The 23,226-nt window shown below is 42.1% G+C and overlaps 1 long non-coding RNA gene across 1 annotated transcript in view; it reads left to right on the top strand.

Annotated features, from left to right (window-relative positions):
• Positions 1 to 3,530: 3,530 nt before the first annotated feature.
• Positions 3,531 to 23,226, top strand: part of LOC119243518 (uncharacterized) — a 75,815-nt gene continuing 56,119 nt past the window's right edge. The window contains exons 1-2 of the long non-coding RNA XR_005124734.1: positions 3,531 to 3,645; positions 5,737 to 5,835. This is a non-coding gene — a long non-coding RNA (uncharacterized LOC119243518). The remainder of the gene's footprint in view (positions 3,646 to 5,736; positions 5,836 to 23,226) is intronic.

A 23,226-nucleotide genomic window follows, 5' to 3' on the forward strand; every position in this document is an offset into this window, starting at 1 on the left:
GAGACCTTGAGAGGATTACTGGAAACTGTTTAAAGACAAAGACAAATACATTGGGAAAGATCAGAATATAGTCCAATTTCTTAAAAGGAGGAAGGAGAACTTTTGAATCTTTATTTGTAGAGAGACTGGAGACAGATGGAGGTTCATTAACACCCTTGCTATGGGGGCCTTGGTGGTAGGTGTGGTGTGGTGACATACATCTGGAAAAGTGTGATGCTGTACTTCTGAATCACATACAGTGTCATAAAACAATGTCACCCCATTAAAATGAAATAAACATGTTGTTCTTGACAGCCAAAAAAAAAAAAAACAAAAATGAAGGTGGCAACGGTGTGTATAATCTCAGCCCAGCCTGCATTTGATATCTGGTTCCTTTTTTTTCCTTTAAGCATGACTGCTTTCTTAAATAAAAGTCACTTTTTTTTTTTTACTTATTTAATGAGAAGTGCATGTTTCTGATTGTAATTCTCCTTGAAGACCCTCTCGATGTACTTAGCAGCAGTCCTAATATTGAATACTGTACGCCTCATCAAATTCAGAAGTTGAACCGCTGAGGCAGTATCACCTGGCAGGTACATGAAGGAGACCTACAGGTTAGGCAGACCTGAGTTTGAATTCCATTTCCTCAGAGAAGTTCCATAGCCTCCCTGAACCTGGGTTTCTTTCCTAGGATGAAGTTTCTTCTTCAATGGTGTGTGTGAGGAATGGAGAGAGACAGCAAGGCCATTATTGTGAACACAGGTCCAGGACCCAGCAAACATTTAGTAATTATTAGTTCATCACTCTTCCTCCTTTTCCTGCTGCTGCTGCTGCTGTTACTATAACCACTACTAGGAGAAGTGAGACATATTCATAGGAAGTTCTTTCTAGGTGTGTCCCTGAAACTGTGGCCTTCCCACTGAATAGTAGGACACAACCAGAGAGAGCGCCTCTGGGACATGTCTCCTAAGTGATCTGCACCACTAGGGAATCTTTACAAATCCAGGTTTGGTCATGAATGCTTATCATCACCACACTTCTCCCTTACTGGGATTGTGGGTTACAGGCCTGGAAGTTCACACCACAAACAGCCAGAGCTCTCACAGCTACAGAGCGCCCCCCCCCCCCCCAAGAAATCAACAGGAAGAACATGGACATCTAATCATCCCTTTTCGGATGGTTTAGGGCTGTGGAATGTGAGAGCTAGAAGGGCCTTTAGAAACCTCATATTTACAAGTGAGGAAACTGAGGCCCAGAATTATAATCATATTGCTTGTTCTATTGAGGTGAGACCAGCATCCTCGCTGCCTGGCTGCTGTCTGGTGCTGTTCATATTTCCACATGGTAAGCCTATTTGGATCTCTTTTAAACCCTGAGGATATAGGCCAGTTCCCATGGTTTTGGCTGATATTAAAACCAAAAATGTTTTCCAAGCACTGCATTTTGTTTTGTCTACCCCACCCCTTATGGAACTGCTCCCAACCTCCTATGGAACAGAGATTTGTATATGTCCCACAAATGCCAAGATACTGGCTGCCACAGAGTAGACACCACCTAAATCACTCACCTCTTTAAAAGCACATTAGAGCCCTGGCTTTCAAAGAGTTAAACATTTTATTTAAACCAGACCCTCAAAACTTTAAAAACACATACACATTTGTTTTACTAAGAATGCTTAAGGAAAGCACACTAGTTGCTTGTGTTGCTTAATTGTCCTTTTTTTCCCTTTTCCTGTGAGCCTAAAAAAAGATATTACTAGATTAAGTTGACTTACTTTTGAAAAAGTCAAGAACCAACAGCTCACATTAGTCACCCCCGTTAGGATTGCAGATTAAATGTCAGGATGTAGTGTAGACATTTTCCAAAGGAAAACAGGAAAACGCTTTACATGATTTTTAGAGCAAACCATAGGGAAACTTAACATAAATAGCCTTCCCCCAGACAACTACTGCTACTTACATGTGTGAGTTCCATTAATGAAATAACAGAAGTTGCGAACGGCCAATTCCTGAAAATGTGTCGAAAAGGCAGCCCCTTGGCTTGCTTAAGCTACCCAGGTTTCCGTTCCTGGCTTTTTGCCCTTCCTCCTGCTCTCTCTGACCCCAGCTCCCTCTCTACTGAGGAAACCTGTTCATATAGGCTTCAATTTACAGCCTCAGGCCTATGCATTTGGAAGATGAGGTCTGAAGATTAGGTCTGAGGTGGGAAGATTATGGCCATGTACCCACAACTGGAAACTCAATGAGATGAACCCATGTCTTAGCCTAGAAAACTTCACAAGCCAAGGCCAGAAAATGATCGACTAATGGTGGGAGAGGAAACTATGACTCTCCACAGAGCAGAGGGCTAGTGGTGGACTATCATACATGACTAGTCGCCACCACAGTGAGCTAGACCTCATCCAAGGAGTGGGTGATTTCATGACAAAGATTTTACTGCACATCCTCTGATGAGACTTTTCTTCAGAGGTTGTTCTAGAGGCATCTTCCCCTATTTCCAGAGGATTTCTTGCTTGCTGCTTCTCTGCACCTTTCTAGGGAGCTTTACAGATCTCACCCCACATGAGGACAGAAAGCCTCTTTGGGCAGATGTAGGGTAAATGATTGTCAGGCTTTTCTGCCCTCCTGCCATTAGATTAAGTGCATGCCTGATGGCAGACACCTGGAGGGGGGTGTGGGCATGCGCAGGTGGGTACACCTGGGCTGAGAGACTGGGCTCATAAGGGCGGCATCACAGGGTGCCAGAGGGGCAGAACAAGGAGGAAGCAAGAGAGCAGAAGAGAACCAGCAGAGAAACAGAGGCCACGAGAGAATGCCCGAGAGTCTAGAAAGAGTGAAGATTTGCTGGGGGTGGCTAGGAGGCCTGCCAGCCTCTGAGGCCCCCCAGCACCCCTGCCTGCTGTGTACCTGGTAAAGCCAATAAAAGCCTGAAAAAGCCACCGAGGGCTCGAGGACTCTCCTTTACCCTTCTGCATAGGTGCACTGAGATCCTACTCTGTGCCTTCCTGCCCCTTCAGAGGACTTGCTGTTTGAGAAAATAATCTGAATTGTTACATGAAGGCACCCCACCCCAAGCAAACTGGGACTGAGGCACAGTTTCTTCTGTAATGCTGTGGACAGGAGACCTAAGACCCTCTTCTTAAATAGAAATTACAGCCAGTGCGTATTTTGTTGTAAAACAAATGGACCAAACGAGTATCTGCTGGGGATCTATTGCCCCATCCTTAAAAGAATTTCACTCCAAAAGCTCACAATTCAGAGAAACAAGATCTTGGTACCTCCAAGCTTCCAAAAGCTCAAGTTCAGCAATTTCACTTCAAGTCCCACAAGTTCACTTTTACCAAAGACCGAATTAGTGCCTGTCGCGCCAGCTGAAAGAAATCAGAAGAGGAATTCCGCTTTCACCACAACAGGAGAACTGCAAATCGCCCTCAGGGCGGTTTTACGTCAGCGGGAGGTTTACGTCAGCGGGTGCTTTTACATCAGCGGGAGCTTTTACGTCAGCGGGAGGTTTATGTCAGCGGGTGCTTTTTACTTCAGCTGCTGCCGTAAGGCGCGGTGTGGGGCGCCTCGCGGGCGGTCCCTCTGCCACAAACCCAGGCGCCTTCCTGGGCCCTCGCTTGATAGAGTCTCGGCCCTCGAGCCGCCATAGTTTGGAGCCGCGCCTGTGAGTATCTGTGCTTTGTCTCGATTTACTTCGCGTGCTGTGGGCAAGATGTGCCTCGAGGTGCAAGGTGCGGGAGGCGCCTCAGAGTCGCTGAGGGTCTTAGGTTTAAGGTAAAACCATGTGTACACGGGGGAACTGGTGGTGGAAATTCTGTGGGGACAACACCTGAGAAAAGAAAGCAAACATTGTAAAAAAAAAAAGTAAAAATATATAAATAAATAAATTATTTTAAAGAAAAGAGGGTCTCACTCATAGGAGGAATTTAGAATACCTACATAAGGGACCAGGAAAAAGACTAATTATAATAAAGTAAAAATCACAATCAACAAGCAGCTATAAACCAGAGACACACTATAGGGGGTGGGGGAAGGAGGGATTAGGGTCAAAATAAGGGGGGGTGGGAATTGTATGGGGACTATAACCAAGATGAAAATGCATACATTGTGCAAAAATGAAAAATGATGTAAAAATACATAAAAGAAAATTTTAAAAAAAAGAAAATAATCTTAAAAAATAAAACAAAAAGCACAAAAAACAATCCCACCACTCTCATACCCTGGCAACCGCTAATCTACATCTTGCCTCTATGGACTTGATTTTTTTTTTTAAGATTTCTTTATAAAGAACTGAGGTATAGGCCAGAGGTGGGGGAGGCTGAGAAGATTCGCCATAGACAGAGCGGGGAATAGAACAGGCAGAGTGACCGAAGTGCATTGCTGTCTATGGTGAATCTTCTCAGCCTCCCCCGCCTCTGGCCTGTACCTCAGTTCTTGTATAAAGAAAGATTTAAAAAAAAAACCAAAACAAGTCCATAGAGGCAAGATGTAGATTAGCGGTTGCCAGGGTATGAGAGTGGTGCGATTGTTTTATGTGCTTTTTGGTTTTTTTTTTTTAAGATTATTTTCTTTTTTCTTTTCTTTTTAATTTTATTTTATATATTTTTACATCATTTTGCTGAGGGGAGCAGCGGGCAAGCCAGGAGAGGTCTGCTCCGCCATGTGGGTTCCTCTGAGGTGGGGATCAAACTGGCACTGCAGAGGCTGTGGACAGCTTCACAGTGCTGTGCTCAACCGCCTATGCCACCAGGGAGGCCCTGGACTTTTTTTTTAAGATTTATTTATAAGATTTATTTTTTATTTATACAATAGCTGGGGTACAGGCCAGAGGCATGGGAGGGTGAGATGATTCACCAGAGACAGAGTGGGGAACAGAACAGGCAGATGGAGTGAAAGCACTGCTTGAGGGGAACAGTGGGCGAGTCAGGAGAGGGTCTGATGTGCCATGTGGGTAGCTCCCTGGCCAGGAATCGAACTGGCTCTGCAGAAGCTGTAGACAGCTTCATAGGTTGCGTCTTAACCCCTTGCGCCACCAGGGAGGCCCTACTATGGACTTTTAATATAAATGGAAGCATGCAAAAAAATAAAACCCAAAAAACCATGTGAAGGAAAACTTAAGGCGATAGCCAGGGCTGGAGCTCAACATAAGACACTGACAGAGATTTTCCCCGCTACTGACGGGGATGCTAAGGTGGCAGGAGAGTGTGGTTTCAATGTTGAAAGGCAGGTAGGCTTAGGTCAGGACAGGATGGCTAGAGTGCCTAAAAAAAGTCAGAGACCATGCAGTTAGGCCGTCATATTTCAAGCCTTCCACATCCCCTAGGTCAGCCAGCAGGTCAGGAAACTCCACCTTTGACATGGAGGCAGGCAGACTGGGTAGATATCGATGTTAGTAACTGGCCAGCTCTGATAGGTTCAGAGGTGGACGGGATGTTAATAGTTTTTTGTTTTTTTTTTTTTAATTTATTTATTTAAGCACTGGGGTACAGGCCAGAGGCATGCGAGGGTGAGAGGATTCACCAGAGACAGAGTGGGGAGCAGAACAGGCAGACTGACTAAAATACACTGCTGAGGAGAGCAGTGGGTGATACAGGAAAGGTCTGCCACACCATGTGGGTTTCTCCCTGGCTGGGGGGAATGAACCCATGCTGCAGAGGCTGCAGACAGCTTCACAGCACGGCGCTTAACCCGCTGTGCCACCAGGGAGGCCTGGGATATTAATAGTTGACGCTTTCCTCTCTCTCCCACCTGCCAGTCTCCTGTGCCTCCCACACCCTGAGCTCCCAAGACTCAGCCTAACACCATTATCATCACCTCTCAGCCTTCCCCAGCCCTCGCTGTCTCCCACATGACGGTAAGTGAAACTACACTGTACGCTGGTTATTGCTACTTTATTCCTACTGTGGGTCATTATCATTCCTGCTTTTACTGGATGTGAGTGTCATCTTTGGTTTTATGTGTTGTTAGGATTTGGTAGACTAATTGGTCTAAAGAACACTGAAACTTTTTTTGCATATACCTTATTGGTAATTTCTCCACTTTGTACCATTCTCCTTCTCAGAGGTTTCACTGGGAACGTTGTACTTTTGGAGAGTGAGGGAAACCTTATATCAAATAGGATCATAAAGTGGTTATGTGGCAAAGGGCCATAATGAATAACGCAGGAAAAAAAAACAGCCCAGACTCTTGGAAACTGGTGTGGCCATTGAAACCTAGATGTTCTGGAGATACTGGAAACTGAGCTGGACCTCCTAGAATCAGGCAGACTTGGATATGTGGTCGAGGTTGAACTTTCTGGAAGACAGAATAGCAAGGATAAATGTTGGACGTCATTCTGTGCTGGCATATCAGAACACAAAAAAGAAAAAGGCCAGTGAGCCTTAAATTACTGTGCCATGAACAAGAATCAAGAATAACTAAGCAGGGTGGGGCTAAGGCATGAAGAACCCTGGAGGCAGTCAGTTGGTATATGGATGAGAGTTGATGAAGAAAAAAGGACTTATGACCAAGTTCTAGAACATTCTTACATCTAGGACTAGATTAGGAGTTGCTGCCAGAATATCTGAGAGGAAGAGTAGTAAAACTGGAACAGGAGTGTCATGGAAGCCTGGATAGGAAGAGGTTTGAGAAAAATATCGTGAGAATTTCTTGCTTAAAAGACCAAATTTTTCCTTTCCTACCCGTATCCACTCACCACACCCTCCAGTCTTCCTCTTTCTTCACTTCAGCCACTTAATTGCAGATAGTTGTGCATGGACCTGTCCCCATGGAGATTTGAGAGGACCTTGGCAGAGTGGGGGAAGGGCAGCCTTTGAGGCAAAAAGAATTGGTATGTTTCTACGCCGCCACTTATTGGCTGTGTGATGTAAGTTATGTTAAGCTTTCTAAGTCTGTTTTTGACACATTTGCTTGCTGGCTTGGTTTTGTTTCTGGGGGTTTTTTTTTAGGTTTTTTTTTTTTTTTTTTAATTTCCAGCATCCTCTCCCAGTTGGTTCTGTAACAACATGATACGTTTGTTTTGGGTATCTACCAAACTACCATCACATGCAGTGTATTTAGACTTCAGGGGTCTCTACTTCCCCCAGCTGGAATAATGCCAGAGCCCCCAGCAACTCATGCGTTCATCCAAGCAGCACCCCACTGAAATTGTGGGTCAGTTCCTGGATCTAAATCCTAGGAGCTGATCCATTCTGCCTTCTTTCTCAATCATTACTTCGGTTTTCCCGAAATTCTCCGAGCTCTCATTTATTTTTAGTATGAGAGAAAGTGGTAACTTGTGTCTTAAGAACACTAACAGGGCCTCCCCTGGTGGTACAGCAGTTGAGCCCTGGGCTGCGAAGCTGCCCGCAGCCTCTGCAGCCCGGTTCGATCCCCAGCTGCCGTTGAGCGTCCCACATGGAGCGACAGACCTCTCCTGCCCACTGCTCCCCTCAGCAGTGCATTTCATCATTCTGCCTGTTCTGCTCCCTGCTCTGGCTCTGGTGAATTCTCTCACCCTCCCACACGTCTGACTATACCCAGTGTTTGTATAAATAAATAAATAAATAAATCTTTAAAAAAAAAAAAAAAAGAACACTAACAGTATCTACTCTGCTGCTAGCATTGTTATTGTGAGGACTGAAAGTCTGGAAAGCTCTAAGCACAGGGCCTAGATATACCATAGACCTCAGCAGCTTTAATGATGACAAGAAGGACCCCTGAGTTTTCCTCAGTCCCAACTCTTGTGCCTCTGTTATCATAATAACAGATTCAGGAAGGATCTCTGTTCCTAAGAGCTTTGCCACTTCTAGTCATTATTTCTTGTATCTGTTCCATGTCCATGGTTTGGGGGGGATGGAGTTGGGCAGGGCTGCACTGGGCTCAGTCCCTGGAGAGGTAAACCACAGCTAGAAACCATCTCTGTTTCTGAAGCACATGCTGGAAAAAAGGTGGGGTGTGCTCCACCCAGGAGCAAGTTTCTTCACAAAGGATTCAGGGAAGCTGCAATAAGAAGAACCATTCATGATCCCCAAGGATTATGCCCAACAGCCACAAGAAGGTGGAAGGAGCCCAGCTAGGTAGAGGAGAGATAAATCAAATGCTGTGGTTTTCTGTCAGGCATTTTATTTAATTAACTTTCTTTCCATGCTGTCATCCTCTGCTTTTCCTGCATGATTCTGCTAAACTGTTCCATGGGCTGATTGAGTACATGCATATGAAACTTTATGTAGCATAAACAATTACACAAGGCATTTCTGAAGAAAAAAATGCATTTGGCCTAACACAGTCAGCTCACATTTGAAAGAGTCCGTTTCTCCAAGTGCCAGTTAAGTCAGCTAAGTATTTCTCCAGCAGTTTGATTCTTCAGCCTGTCTCTTTGACCATACCACACAAAACATTTTCTTTTTATTCATTCATTCATTTGCTGTTATTTTAATGGAGCTAGTATTGGGATACCCCCATCAGGTCTTACCTCCTTAATGCACCCACCACCAGCTCACCCATGGTCCACCCCCATAGATTGTGACTCTTTCTCTCTTAGTTCTTACCTCTCTCCCATCCCCTCCTTAATGTTTCAGTTCTGTCATCAGCTACTTAGGGTTCATTAAGCTTGCCTTTAGCTGACTATTAATTTAGTTAACTTTATATTTTCAGAGTAGAAAAAAGGCTTTCTGGTGTCTGTATTAAATGTTTATATCCACTTGATTTGTCTATGTTGGTCCTTGTGTGTGTTTACAACAAAAACAAAATAGATGTCAACCATATCCCCTATGTTGTTGATGATAAAGCACTTCTGTTTTATAGTGCAGATCTTGTCCATAAACAACAAACTGTCCTCATTTCCTTTAAGTCTCTTTTGAGGGCTGATGAAGGGGTAGCAGTGACTGTGAGCAGCCCTCTCTCTGTGATCTGTGGAGCCACTGATGGCAAGATCTCTATGCCCTGCTCTCTTTAAGAGGAAACTGAAATACCCCTGGAATGAGAGAACCCAGGATGAGCAGCTGTGCTTGCAGCCTCTGATCCTGATTCTAGCCAATAGCTTCCACCTGACAAACCCTCAAAATAATCAGGCCCCCAATGTAACAGAAATCCTTGAATAAGATTGAAGCCCAAGTCAAGCCAAGAGTCAGCTCCCATTTGCCCATTTGAGGTTATTAAGAAGAGAGTGAGTAGGATGCCAAATTGAATCTGTATATTTTAAGAATTGCATAAAACGGGCCTCCCCGGTGGCGCAGCAGTTGAGCACTGGGCTGCGAAGCTGCCCGCAGCCTCCACAGTGCCAGTTCAATCCCCGGCCGCCGGCAAGGGTCCCACATGGCGCACAGACCTCTCCTGCCATGCTTGCTGCTCCCCTCAGCAATGTATTTCGTCAGTCTGCCTGTTCTGTTCCCTGCTCTGGCTCTGGTGAATTCTCTCACCCTCCCGCGCTTCTGACTGTGCCCAGTGCTTGTATAAATTAATTATTTTTTTAAAAATTATTAAAAAATAAAAATAAAATCTTTAAAATCTTTAAAAGAATTGGCACAGTGGTTGAGCACTGGGCTGCGAGGCTGCCTGCAGCCTCTGCAGCGCCGGTTCGTTCCCCGGCCGCCAGCGAGGGTCCCACAAAAAAAAAAAAAAGATTGCATAAAACAATCTTTCCTTTCTCTTCACCAGTTTTACTCCATAGCTATTAATGTATTTTTCTAAACTATTTAAATTCTTCATGCACATCTTTGACCTGTGTGTGTTCTATGCTTTTGAAACCATTTAACACAGATTTCCAAAGCAGACTGTTTCCACTGTCACCTAAATTGTGTTGTGTTGATACTACTGTACTTTTCAAATAAGGCTGCGCTGCAAACTTTTCCCCAAACAGCAAGTCCTCATTTGCATGGTATTAGGTTTGTTGATTATTTTCATTCGTCTTTTAAATGTGTTTCTCAGGATGTTCCAAAAGATGTGTATTCAAGATCGGCACCAAAAAAATCACTCACTATATTGATGCTTTATAATGATCTATAAAAGGTGTCTTTAAAGGGTGATCTGAAACTTTCAACTATGGTATCCTGAGTTGTCTAGGTGGGACTAATGTAATCACATGAATCCTTAAAGGCATAGAATTGCCTCTAAACTGAATATTTGTATTTCATGCAAATGTTTCATATGTTGATATACTTATCCCCAAAGTGTTAAGAGGTAGGACCTTTGAGAGGAGATTAGGTCATGAGAGGGGTGCCTTTGTGAATGAGGTTAGTGCCCTTAGAAATGAGAACCCAAGCACCTCCTTACCCCTTCAGGTGAAGACCATGAAAAGACAACGATCAGGGAGCTAGAAAATGGGCCCTTAACCTGCTGACACGTTGATCTTGGACTTCCCAGCCTCTGGAATTGTAAGAAGTAATTTTCTATCCTTTTCAAGCCACCCCATCCATGTTGTTTTGTTAATAACAGCCTGAACAAACTGAGACAGAACCTCTTGTGATTGAGGTCAGAGAGAGATGTGAAGACAGAAGGAGGATCAGAAAAAAGCAATGTGTTTAGGACTTGACCCATCATTACTTGCCTTGAAAATGGATAAAGGGTGCTGTCTTAGTGTCCAGGGGTTGCTGGAACAATGCCACAAGCTGGGAGGTTTAAATTAATTGAAATGTATTGTCTCACAGTTCTGGAGTCTAAAAGTACAAAATCATTATGTGTATGGGATCATGTTCCCTCTAGAGTCTGTGGGGGCAAATACCCCTCACCCCCTTATTACTACCTAGCTGAGCTCAGATGGTTTGACACAAATCTTGGTCATTTCTTGTTGCAGCCACAGCATTTGGCATGTCTGCTTCTGTCATCATATGGTGCTCCTCCTCCTGTTTTGGTCTCTTTGTTTGCTTTCCTATTAGGACACCAGTCATATGGCATGTCATAAGGGCCCACTCTGCTCCAGTATGCCCTCATCCTAACTTACATTTAAAGTGCATCTTCAAAGACTATTTCCAAGTTAGATCTCATTTACAGGTCTCAGGGATAGCTTCAGTGTATCTTTTGGGGGGACATAATTAAACCCACAGCAGAACCATGAGCCAACATATGTGGGTGACCTCTAGAAACTGGAAAAGGGAAGGAAGGATGTTACCCTCCAGAACCTAAAAGAAAAAGGCACAATTCTGCCAACATCTTCATTTAGTCCAGAGATATATACTGATGTCCTATTTGCTATAGAACTATAATATAATATGTTGTTTAAACTACTAAGTTGGTGGTAATTTGTTTCAGCAGCAATGAAAACAATACTTAAATTTCCAGAATTTTTATAAAAAACTGTCATAAGAAAAATATATTCTTACTTAGCAAAATGTTATAATAACTAGCTATCATTATACTTGAAATATATTAAAAATATAAACCCTGAATCTTCCCTCATGTCAGATACAAAATTTAATTCCAAAAGGTCATAGCTCTAAGCATAAAGGTGAAAACAATCAAGTAAAATGATAAAAGGGAAAAAAATTGATAAGTTAGATGAACTGTTTCTGCTCATCAAATTTATTTTTGCTCATCAAAAAATATCATTAAGAAGATGAATAGGCATTCACGGTCTGAGAGACAGTATTCCCAGTTTGTAGAGCTCATGAAGACAGCTGCCCAAGTTACATAAATAAATGATGAAATTAGATAATAAAGACAGCCCAGTATTTTAAAATTAGCAAAATATTTGCACAGATACTTCATGCATGAAAATGAAAAAGTTCAATATAATCAATTTCAGATGAAGTAAAAATTTAAACCAATATATGATACAATTATATATGTGCCTGAACAGTTAAAATTCAAAGTACTGACAACACCAAATGTTGATGAGACACTGGGACTCTTAAAAACTGTTGGGTGGAATGTAAAATGCCATGAAAAATTTCTTATAAAACTAAATATTGATATCTACCCACTCTTTGACCCAGCAATTCCATCCTTAGGTATTTACCCATTAGAAGTGAAAACATAGCTACAAAAAAGACTTCCATAATAATTTTCATTGTAACCCCAAATCGGTGAATCTCAGATGTCCATCAATAAAAGAATGACAAACTGGCATATCATACAATGGAATATTAATCAGCTATAAAAATTGAACTACTGATAAACACTGCAGCATGGATGAATCTCAAAAATACTATGCTGAGGGCCTCCCCGGTGGCGCAGCGGTTGAGCACTGGGTTGCGAAGCTGCCTGCTGCCTCTACAGCGCCGGTTCGGTCCCCGGCTGCTCCCCAACCACCGGAAGAGGATCCCACATGGCGCGCAGACCTTTCCTGCCGCCCGTTGCTCTCCTCAGCAGTGTACTTCAGTCCTTCTGCCTGCTCTGCTCCCCGCTCTAGCTATGGTGAATTCTCTCACCCTCCTGCGCTTCTGACTGTACCCAGTGCTTGTGTAAACAAAACAAACAAACAAACAAACAAACAAACAAATAAATAAATAAATAAAACATGCTGAGAGAATCTTACATAAAAGAGTGTTTACAGAATGATTCCATTTGTAGAAATTCTACAAATAGAATAAGTAAAACTAATCTTGAGTGGGAAAATAGAACAGAATGAGAGTTATCTGAGGCCCATTAATGGATGCTTAGCCCACTGTGAGGTGGCCAGACTTTTAGAGGGGACAAAGGTGGAAGCAGCAAAGGCAGTTGAAAGGCTGCTGCAATATTTCAGGCATGAGGCAATAGTGATTTTAGTGAAGGCATCAGCAGTGCAAAGATGCGCTAGCCTAAATCTTGCCATTGTTACATGATAAACTGTTAAAAATACATTTCTATCAGTTATTTAGAGAAAGAACTCTTTCAGCTGCCCCCACATGTAGAGAAGCGGAGTAATCTGGTAGCCGTCTTAAACACAGTTGCACTCTGGAATCTGACTTGGTAGTTACATGTGGAGAGAAGTAGAAAGAAACTTGATCATAATAGATCATTTTCCTGTTGGTGAGGACATCAGTGTTCATTTTTACAATTGGAGCCCTTTCAATCTCCAGCTACTTGGAAGAAGAAACAAACCACAAGATCATGTTTCTTCTTAAATCCTCCAACTCTACTGTTTTCATTTTTTTCCAATGGGTGGGCTTCAAAGTACATCCAGTCTCAGAAATGAACTAGAATGGAGTATTCTTGTAGTATACATTGAGGTGATTCTTGTGGTTTGTCACTCTTACATGCTGGAACTTCCTCTTTTCATTGAATGAAGATGGAAGACGTCTCTGGAAACAGTGCTTGCCAGGCCCACATGAGAAGATATTCGCTCCCTCAAATGTCTGACAACACTAACTCCAAGTTCATATGAAGCTGTGAAGAACGACAAAAATTCACACAATGTTGTTTAGAGCAAAGCATCTCAGCTATCATAGTTAAAAAGTCAATCATTGTAGGGCCTCCCCAGTGGCGCAGCGGTTGAGCGCTGGGTTGCGAAGCTGCCCGCAGCCTCTGCGGCGCGGTTCAATCCCCGGCTGCTCCCCAGCCACCGGAGGAGGGTCCCACATGGCGCGCAGACCTCTCCTGCCGCCCGCTGCTCCCCTCAGCAGTGTACTTCGGTCCTTCTGCCTGCTCTGCTCCCCGCTCTGGCTCTGGTGAATTCTCTCACCCTCCCGTGCTTCTGACTGTACCCAGTGCATGTATAAACAAAACAAACAAACAAATAAATATAAATAAACATGCCTCTATAAAATTAAAAAAATAATAAAAAAGTCAATCATTGTAAGCCAGTGTTATCTTAATTATTTTTATTATGTTTTATTTTATGTATTTATACATCATTTTTCATTTTTGCACAATGTGTGCATTTTCATCTTGGTTATAGTCCCCATACAATTCCCACTCCCCTTATTTTGACCAGAATCCCTCCTATCGCCACTCCCCACTGTAGTGTGTCTCTGGTTTATAGTTGCTTGTTGATTTTGATTTTTACTTTGTATTAATTATTCTTTTTCCTGGTCCCTTATTTAGGTTTTCTAAATTCCTGCTATGAGTGAGACCATCTGGTATTTTTCTTTTATTTTCTGGCTTATTTTGCTGCACATGATCCCTTCCAGCTCCATCCATGTTGCTGCAAATGGCATGAGTTTATCTTTTTTGATTGCTGAGTGGTATTCCATTGGATATATGTACCACATCTTCTTGATCCAGTCATCTATTTTTGGGCATTTGGGTTGTTTCCATAGCTTAGCTATTGTAAATAGTGCTGCTATAAACATAGGGGTGCAGGTGCCCTTTGGAATTAATGATTCTGTGTCCTTTGGGTAAATACCTAGGAGTGGAATTGCTGGATCATATGGAAACCCCATCTTTAGTAGGTTGAGGAATCTCCACACAGCTTTCCATAGTGGTTGGAACAGTTTGCACTCCCACCAGCAGTGCAGGAGAGTTCCTTTTTCTCTGCATCCTCTCCAACATTTGTTGTTGCTAGTTTTTTTAATATGTGCCATTCTCACTGGTGTGAGATGGTATCTCATTGTAGTTTTGATTTGCATTTCCCTGATTGCAAGTAATGCTGAACATTTTTTCATATTCCTGTTGCCCATTTGCATTTCCTCTTGGAAGAAATTCCTTTTTAGCTCTTCTGCCCATTTTTTGACTGGATTATTTGCTTTGTTTTTGTTGAGACTCTCTAGCTCTTTGTAGATTTTTGTGATCAGTCCTTTATCATTAGTGTTGTGTGCAAACGTTTTCTCCCAGTCGGTCGGGTGTCTGTTTGTTTTGGTTACTGTCTCTTTTGCTATATAGAAGCTCTTTAATTTGATGTAGTCCCATCTGTTTATCTTTGCCTTCGCTATCACTACTTTGGGTGATGAGTCTTTAAAGATGTTACTGAGGTGTATGTCACGTAGTGTTTCGCCTGTATTTCCTTCTGTATATTTTATGGTTTCAGGTCTTATGTCTAGTTCTTTAATCCATTTTGAGTTGGTTTTTGTGCATGGGGTGAGGTAGTAGTCAAGCTTCATTCTTTTGCATGTAGTGACCCAGTTTTCCCAGCACCATTTATTGAACAAACTTTCTTTGTTCTGTTGCATTTCTTTGCTCCTTTGTCAAAGATCAGTTGACTGTAAATCTGTGGGTTTATTTCTGGGTTTTCTATTCGGTTCCATTGATCTGTGTGTCTGTTCTTGTTCCAATACCATGCAGTTTTGATTATTATGGCTTTGTAGTATAGTTTGAAATCTGAGCGTGTGATGCCTCCATTCCCTTCTTTTTTTTTTTCAGGAGAGCTTTGGCTATTTGGGGTTTTCAGTGGCTCCATATGAATTTCATCAATATTTAATGAAGAATGTCATTGAAATTTCTATTGGAATAGCATTGAATCTGTATATTGCTTTTGGTAGTATGGCCATTTTGATGATGTTAATTCTTCCAACCCATGAGCAGGGAATGTCTTTCCATTTCTTTGTGTCTTCTTCTATTTCTTTTAACAATGTTTTATAGTTTTCTTTGTATAGGTCCTTTACTTCTTTTGTTAGGTTTATTCCCAAGTATTTGATTTTTTTTTGTTTCAATAATAAAAGGGATGGTTTTCTTGATTTCTTCTTCTTCAGATTTATTGTTTGTGTATAGGAAGACTACTGATTTTTGTGTGTTGATTTTGTATCCTGCTATTTTACTGAACTGATTGATGAGCTTGATTAGTTTTCCTGTGGAGTTTTTGGGGTTCTCTATGTATTTTATCATATCATCTGCAAATAGTTATAGTTTGACTTTTTCCTTCCCTGTTTGGATTCCTTGTATGTCTTTCTCTTGTCTTATTGCTCAGGCTAGGACTTCCAGTATTATATTGAAAAGCAGTGGTGAGAGTGGACATCCTTGTCTTGTTCCAGATCTTAATGGAAATGCTTTCAACTTTTCACCATTGAGAATGATATTGGCTATGGGCTTGTCATATATGGCCTTTATGATGTCATATATGGCCTTTATTCTCCTTGTATCTCGAGAATTTCAAGGGCCTTTTTCATGAATGGGTGCTGTACTTTGTCAAAAGCTTTCTCAGCATCTATTGATATTATCATACGTTTTTCATATTGCTTTTTGCTGATGTGTTGGATTACATCTATTGATTTTTGGATGTTGAACCATCCTTGCGTCCCTGGAATAAATCCTACTTGGTCGTGGTGAATTATCTTATGGATATATTGTAGAATTCTGATAGCTAAAATTTTGTTGAGGATTTTTGCATCAGCGTTCATTAGAGAGATTGGCCTGTAGTTTTCTTTTTTTGTGGTTTCCTTGTTCAGTTTTGGTTTTAGTGTAACGTTGGCTTCCTAGAATGTGTTTGGTATTATCCCTTCCTTCTCAATTTTTGAAGAGTTTATGAAGGATAGGCACTAATTCATTTCTGAATGTTTGATAGAATTCATTTGTAAATCCTTCAGGTCCTGGGCTTTTGTTTTTGGGGAGGGTTTTGATGACCATTTCAATTTCACTGCTAGCAATTGGTCTATTTAGGTGATCTAGTTCTTTTTTTTTTTTAAGATTTATTTATTTTTTATTTATACAAGAGCTGGGGTACAGGCCAGATGCGTGGGAGGGTGAGAGGATTCACCAGAGATAGAGCAGGGAACAGTGCAGACAGACCGATGAAATACACTGCTGAGGGGCGCAGCGGGCGAGACAGGAGAGGTCTGCTCACCATGTGGGCTGCTCCGAGGCCTGGTGGTGGTGGCAGTAGTGTGAGTCATTATGTAGTAAAGACTTTTTGCTATAACTAACACAAAAATGGAAATCTACTCATTTACACATTTAAGTGTCATGTGATAAAGCATAATAATTGTTGGAGAAGCCATCTGGGGGTGATTTCTTGTCCTCCTCAGGCTAAACCTGACAATCCATATGAGTTAACTTGTTTATAAATCCTGATGCTCATACCACTACTCATGAGTCTTTGCAAACGTAGAAGAACAATCTGGTACTTACTCCTGTCACATTCCAGGTGCAGATAGAACTTTAGGACTGGATGGAGCTGAAACCACTGTCTTTTCTCTCTGGAATTAATGCAACAGCCCTCCACTGCCTTCCCTGCTTCTACCTTGGTCTCACCCTGCAATCTGTTCACCTCAGAGTCAAAGTGATCCATTAAACATATTAGTCTGATCACATTTCTACACTTTTCAAATCTTTCTTGCAGCTTCTCATATCGCAGAGAGTAAAACCACTTTCCTTATAGTGGTCCTCAGGGTGCTCTATGATCTCCCCAACTTTACCAATTCTCATTTCTCTCCTGTTACTCCCCCTTCTCTCACTCCACACCTGCTGCTACTGACCTCTTGATGTTCTTGGAAGATGCCAGACTGACTTTTGCTTAGAGTCTGTGGCTGTGCCCTGCCTGGAACCCCCTCCCTACAGCTAGCCACATGTCTTGTTCTGTTCAAATGTTACCTCATGATAAGCCTTTCCTGATCACCCTTTATTATTAAAACAGCCAATTCTCATGCCTGCTCTGAGATTTGCTGTTTTCTTAATATATTTTAGAGTTTTTCACTGCACTTTCAACCATCTGCCATCTATATATTTGTTCTGTGTTCTTATTCTGAAATGACATGGGCACAGCCTTGTTTAGTGTATGTTCTATTGCTATGACCTAGAACAGAGCCTAGCACTTAGTAAGCAACCAGATATTTCTTAAATAAATGAAATTTGGAGTGAAACTACAGTGTGAATAGGCAGTAAGACCCTTTCTCTCCAGTTTACCATCTTCTGTATGTACAATGAATATGTGCTTCTGTCTTCATTCACCGAAAAATATTAAAGACCTACATCATGCAGACCTTTAAGTCCTGAGTTTCCAGTATGAAAAAAAATCCAAAAGACCCTTGCAGAGAGTGGCTAAGTCAGGACAGAGGAGGTGAGGCCTATATGTCAAAAAGTCATTACAACCTGGGGAAAGAACTTCCAAGCTGAGAGAACAGCAAATGTTAAAGGACTTGAAGTAGGATTGAAGTTGGAATGTTCTTGGGAGCAAGTGAGTAAAAGAGTAGAATGCAGGGAACAGAGGGAAAGAGCAGGATGCTGGAGAGATTGGTGTGAAGAGACTTGAGACCTTGATAAAGAGATTGAGTTTTCTTAGAGTTCAATCTTATTTTGAGTGCGGTTGGACGCCATTACAGGTCTTTATGCAGAAAATGAGATGGACCACTCTCCCCTTTAGCTGGCTCCCCTGTCAGCTGTCCACAGAGAAAGGTCTCTGCAGGTCTCCAAGGAAGCCATGTTGGAGGTGTTGGAAGGGAGGTGTTTCTGATAGATCTCAGATCAAGCTCCAAGAAAGTATTGGTGAGATAGGAGTGGGATAGTAAAGCAAAAATAGAAGACGTCAAGCCCCATGTTGGGGTAAAGATTGTCCCTAAATGGTGACTGAGCCTGCCAATAACTGTCATTGCTATCCTCTGCCAGGGGTAAAACAGACTTTCCCCAGAGGCGGGGCAGCCTTTGCTGTCACTTAATCTATGACATTGTGAAAATGCCAAGCAATTTTAGGATATCCCCTTTCAGTTGCCCTGATAGGGTCTCCACAAAGAGTCTGTTGGAAAGAATCTCTTTAAACCACTGTACATTTCTTCCAAGTTAGAAACTTAAATCGCCCCTTCCACCAGGTCAATATGAGTCTCATTAGATTATATTTGACCACCACGAAGCTGTTGCACTATAGTGCAGCTTGCTTTAGAATCAAAATGTTCCAATAAATGGACAGAAAAAAAGTACTTTCTCCTAATTGCCATCTCCAATGAGTAATCATAATATTTAGAAGTCATGTGGGCTTTACTGAGCTAAGAAAATGTAATGCAAACACAAGATTTCCCCAAAGGGCCACTTTGCTTTCAGAGTCCTTCACTGCTCCACACATTCATTTCACAGGCAGAACATGAGTCAGGCCCTTGAAACGAACCACAACTCTTCTGGTTCGTCATAGCCTTTGAATATACACAAAGAGAAAAAAGAGGTTCAAGACATTTGGATCAGAAAAACATCACCACCATGTGGTTATCCTTTCACACAGGGTAAAGAGCATCAGCATAACGTGTAAAGTAAGATAATTTATAAGAACTAGAACTAGTAACTTTTAAGGAAGAAAGAAGGGACATATTTTGGAAAGCATTTAGTAAATATCCCAGTAACCCACCTCCCATTGTATGTCTTCTCCAGTCCTGGTTTTTTAAACCAGTAACAAAAGAGAGCCCCCTCCAATCTGCTCCTAAATCAAAAGGTGTTTCTTCCAAAAGGGGTGGTGAGACATTGACTCCCCCTGGCATAGTCATGAATCAGATGTGCCAGAAAAAAAATGGCTCAATAAGTAAAATTGTCCAGAAGTGTGGCCCGTGGGAAATGCTGAGTGGAGCAACGAGTCCCACCACTTTGCTTGTGAACATGAGGCTCTCTCTCTGCAGGCACTGGGTTGCGCCTCCAGCACTTAAACCCAAGCAGCCAGGTTAATACTCCAAAGAATCCCCCATTAAGAGTGGACAGACAAGAATGGTGCTGAAAATGTATGGAAAACCACAGCAAGAACCCTCATCAGAAAGACAAGAGTCTAAAAATAAAACTTCCCCTTTCAAAATGAAGGATGAGAAACAGATAAGAAAATAACAAGAAACAGATGACAAAGATCATTTCCGTTGTGGTATTGCCTTCTTTTTTTTAGGTTTTTTTGTTCTGAAAAGATTTTTACATGGGGGTTGTGAACACTTCTGTGTGTATTCAACCTATACTGGAGAGAGTTGAAGTAATCTGTCAAACTGAGAGAAACACTTGGTTTACATGCTCCAGAGAACCAAGGCCATCTGACTGCTTTCCAAGCTCATCCACAGAGGATCCCCCCAAAGGCATGGGGTGGCTCTTTAGAGGGGCCAAAGGGAAGCCCTTCTCTCAAGGCTGGTGAGAGCTCAGATTTGGAAATTGTGATCCTTAAAGAAAGTAGGGAGCCTCTTCTGCAGGACTCCAAATGATTTTAGGATTTTCTTTCTCTATCCCTTTTGACCATTACAAAATTGATGCACGAAGATATTAACTCCTTAACTCCAGAAAGAAGTCACTGATAGACTAAAACAACATACAGCTCCCCTTTAGCCCCTTGAGCCAAGATCTAAAAAAATCTTCTCTCCTGGCAGAGGATCAGAACATGTATGTCCCTATCTCAGTCCAGGTTGCTGTAACAGAAACACCAGAGACTGGGTGGCTTGTAAACAACAGAAATGTATTTGGCACAGTTCTGATGCCTAGAAAGTCCATATGAAGATGTCAGCAGATTCTGCATCTGGTCAGAGCCTGCTTCCTGGTCCATAGACAGTGGTGTTTTCTAAGGGTAGAAAGGCCAAGGGGGCTTTTGGGGAGGGCCTCTTACATCAGGGTACTAATCCCATTCATGAGGGTATTTGTCCTCCTCTCAACAGTTCCTTCCTCCAAATACTGGGGAGTAGATTTCAACATAAGAACAGGGGGGCACAGGAAGACACAAATACCCACTTTATAGCAGTGCCTTTGGCTAGAAGGGAGTATTTCATCACCACTTCTAAATTCCAAAACTGCTTTTCAAGTGGTTTATTTGCATTTGGGGCAATTGATTTGAATTTGTGCATTACATGTGGGTAAATTCTGAGCACCTCAAAGATATAGAGTTCTTCAATGAGCAGTGAAGAAATGGAGTTCATCAGTGAACTAATTCACTGTTAATTCACTGGATATGAAGAAATCTCTCATCTAACATCTGGGCTAACCCTGGGCAGTGTCAGAAAGAACAGACAGTGGGCTCCAGAATTAGGCACAAGGGTTAAAGGTGTGGCTCTAACATGTGCTCTCTCCATGGCTCATGATCTTGACAAATTATTTCACTTCAGTGACAAAGTAGGGGTTATTATTTACCTCCCCAAAATACTCCCTGTGTCAAATGGAAGAAAGATTTTTACAAGTCCTTACAGAGTCAGGCATAGAGAAGGCGCTAGACACCTTTACTCCCTGCTGATCACTGGTTTCCTACAGTTAACACTCTCCCATGTTGAGATCAAGAGCCTCAAATGAGTGATTGTCTCCCTCTTCTCTCCATATGGAGAAAGACTAGGTTAGAAAAGGTGGAAGAAATTCTTTTGGTGTGACCTCCAACTCTCTTTAGTGTTATGTGTCAAAATTAATTTATTCAGTGACTTGGCTGATTTTTTCCTACACCTCAGTCATCAAGTAATGCCAAACAGCACTTAATCACTGCCAACCCAGAAATGTCAGCTCCCTGAAGAAAGTCATACCAGCCCCTTGTTCTCCAAACTTTTTAGAAAAGTGAAAATTCTTAAGGACACACTCAAATTATACCTTGATTAAAGGAAAGCAAAGTATGAGCCTTGGAAACGCATGGGCTTTTTCCCAATCCGGGATGGGTGTGGACTTCCATCTCCAAAATTCATTTTGGATATCTTCAGAATTGTGAATTATTTTTCCTCTTGTTATTCTTGGTGCAGCGACAGGGGGAAGGGCACACAGTAAGAAGTCCTATAGTCTGGTATAGGACTATACCTATACCAGAGCAGCTAAATTGGCTTTGACAGAAAGGTGTCACTGAGTGAAATCAGACAGGAAAGCATCTTGGTATTTACATATGAGCTGGAATCAGAAAATGAAGTAGGGTGTGTTTTACCTAAGTGAGATGAATGTTTAAAAGGACATTTTGTAAAAGCTTGTGGATAAATATTTAATAATGAGAACCATGATAATGCGTTTTGGGGTGGGCTGGGAGGGAGGGAGAATGTATTTCAGTCTCCAGGAATAAATTGTGGGACAATTTGAGGTTTAAAGAGTTAGTGTTTCCACACATTTCTTGCATTATCCGTAATAGTGCCTGCAAGTGAGTCCTGCCCATGAGATGCTTGTATCCCCATCTGTATATCACATTCTTTGTGGTATGTGGGATGCTGCCCCCATTGCAAACCAGGGAGACCACCATACAGGATTGAGAACACCCATTTTTGGTAGCATTAGACGCCCTTCAGCTTTAACCATCTGTGGTTGTCCATGTGCCCAGAAAAGTTCAAGAAATTTTAGGGATACTCTTTGTTCCTGGGAAAGTTTAATTTGTTGATAAAGTGGAATTGGAACAGTGCCACCTACAACAGATGCTTTAGCAAAGAGGGATAGTAAAATAAATGATTACTCAAACATGTAGTATCTGCAGAGAATCTGGGTAAGAATTACTGGTGTTTAATGACCTAATCCTGGCAAGGTCAGCCAATAGCACAGTTTAGCAAAAACCAAATCTCAATGCCTTGGTGCAAATGAAGCATAATTGAGATTCAGCATAGTGAGGTGCTACACGTGTTAATTGTCTCTGAGTTGGCATTAATATCTCTGATGAATGTTCATAGCTTTTAAAAAAATCTGTTTTAAACAGTATAGGTAATGGGTGCTAATAAGTTAACCTCCCATCTTTCTTTGTATTGTCTGTCTGTGAATGACAATTAGACCCTAAAGATGGTGTTAAGTGAGGTATGTGGCTGCAATGAATTTTGCAGCACCAAAGCAGGTCTCATGTACAACAGGACTGCAGAAAAGATTCATCCCCACTCACGGCAGGAATCTGAATCGATATTTTCAAATCACAGATAATTGGGACAAGCCTGGGTCTGATCTACAAGCAAGGGCCATAAAAGTATTAGGAGTCAGTGGCTCCTTCCAGGGGAAGTGAACCATTCCCTAGGCTAGCCAGCAGCTTGGGAAGTCAATGAGTCAGCCTCATCAAAGGAGCCAGAAACACAAACGGAGCTGTATTTGTCCCTTGCCACAGCCAGGCTGGGATTGTATGTGTTATGAGGTCAGAGAGCAACCAATGGCCAAGTATGTCATGGCTGTGGATTTGTATAGATCAGCTAGTAGGGTATGTGGGTGTGCCCTGGGCCCTCTGGCACGCCATCTCCATGTCTCTTCACTCTCTAGCTTCTCTCTCCCCTCTCCCTCCCTCTTCTCCCTCCCTCACCTTTCTCCCGGTTTTTTTTTTTTTTTTCCTCTCCCTCTCCCACCCCCCACCCTCCACATACAAGTTCAATGTGGACCCAGTGCTAAAACAGACTGCAGACTGGTGAAGGGATTTTGTTGAATTAGCAATTGCTAAGCATAAAGTCTTGTTCTAATTCACCTTGTGACCCAGGCAAGAAACTTTTGAGTTGTTTGGCCTTCCTCATCTGTAGAATAAAAGTGTCTATTCAGATCATTCCTGTGGTCCCGCCATCTTGACCAGAGCTTGTGAGTCTTTTTCATGTCCCAAACCTTTCTTCCCTTAGACTCCTTAACACAAGAG

This window comes from Talpa occidentalis, unplaced genomic scaffold, assembly GCF_014898055.3.
Source record: "Talpa occidentalis isolate TD23 unplaced genomic scaffold, MPIMG_talOcc4v2.1 talOcc4.13, whole genome shotgun sequence".
Lineage (NCBI taxonomy): Eukaryota > Metazoa > Chordata > Mammalia > Eulipotyphla > Talpidae > Talpa > Talpa occidentalis.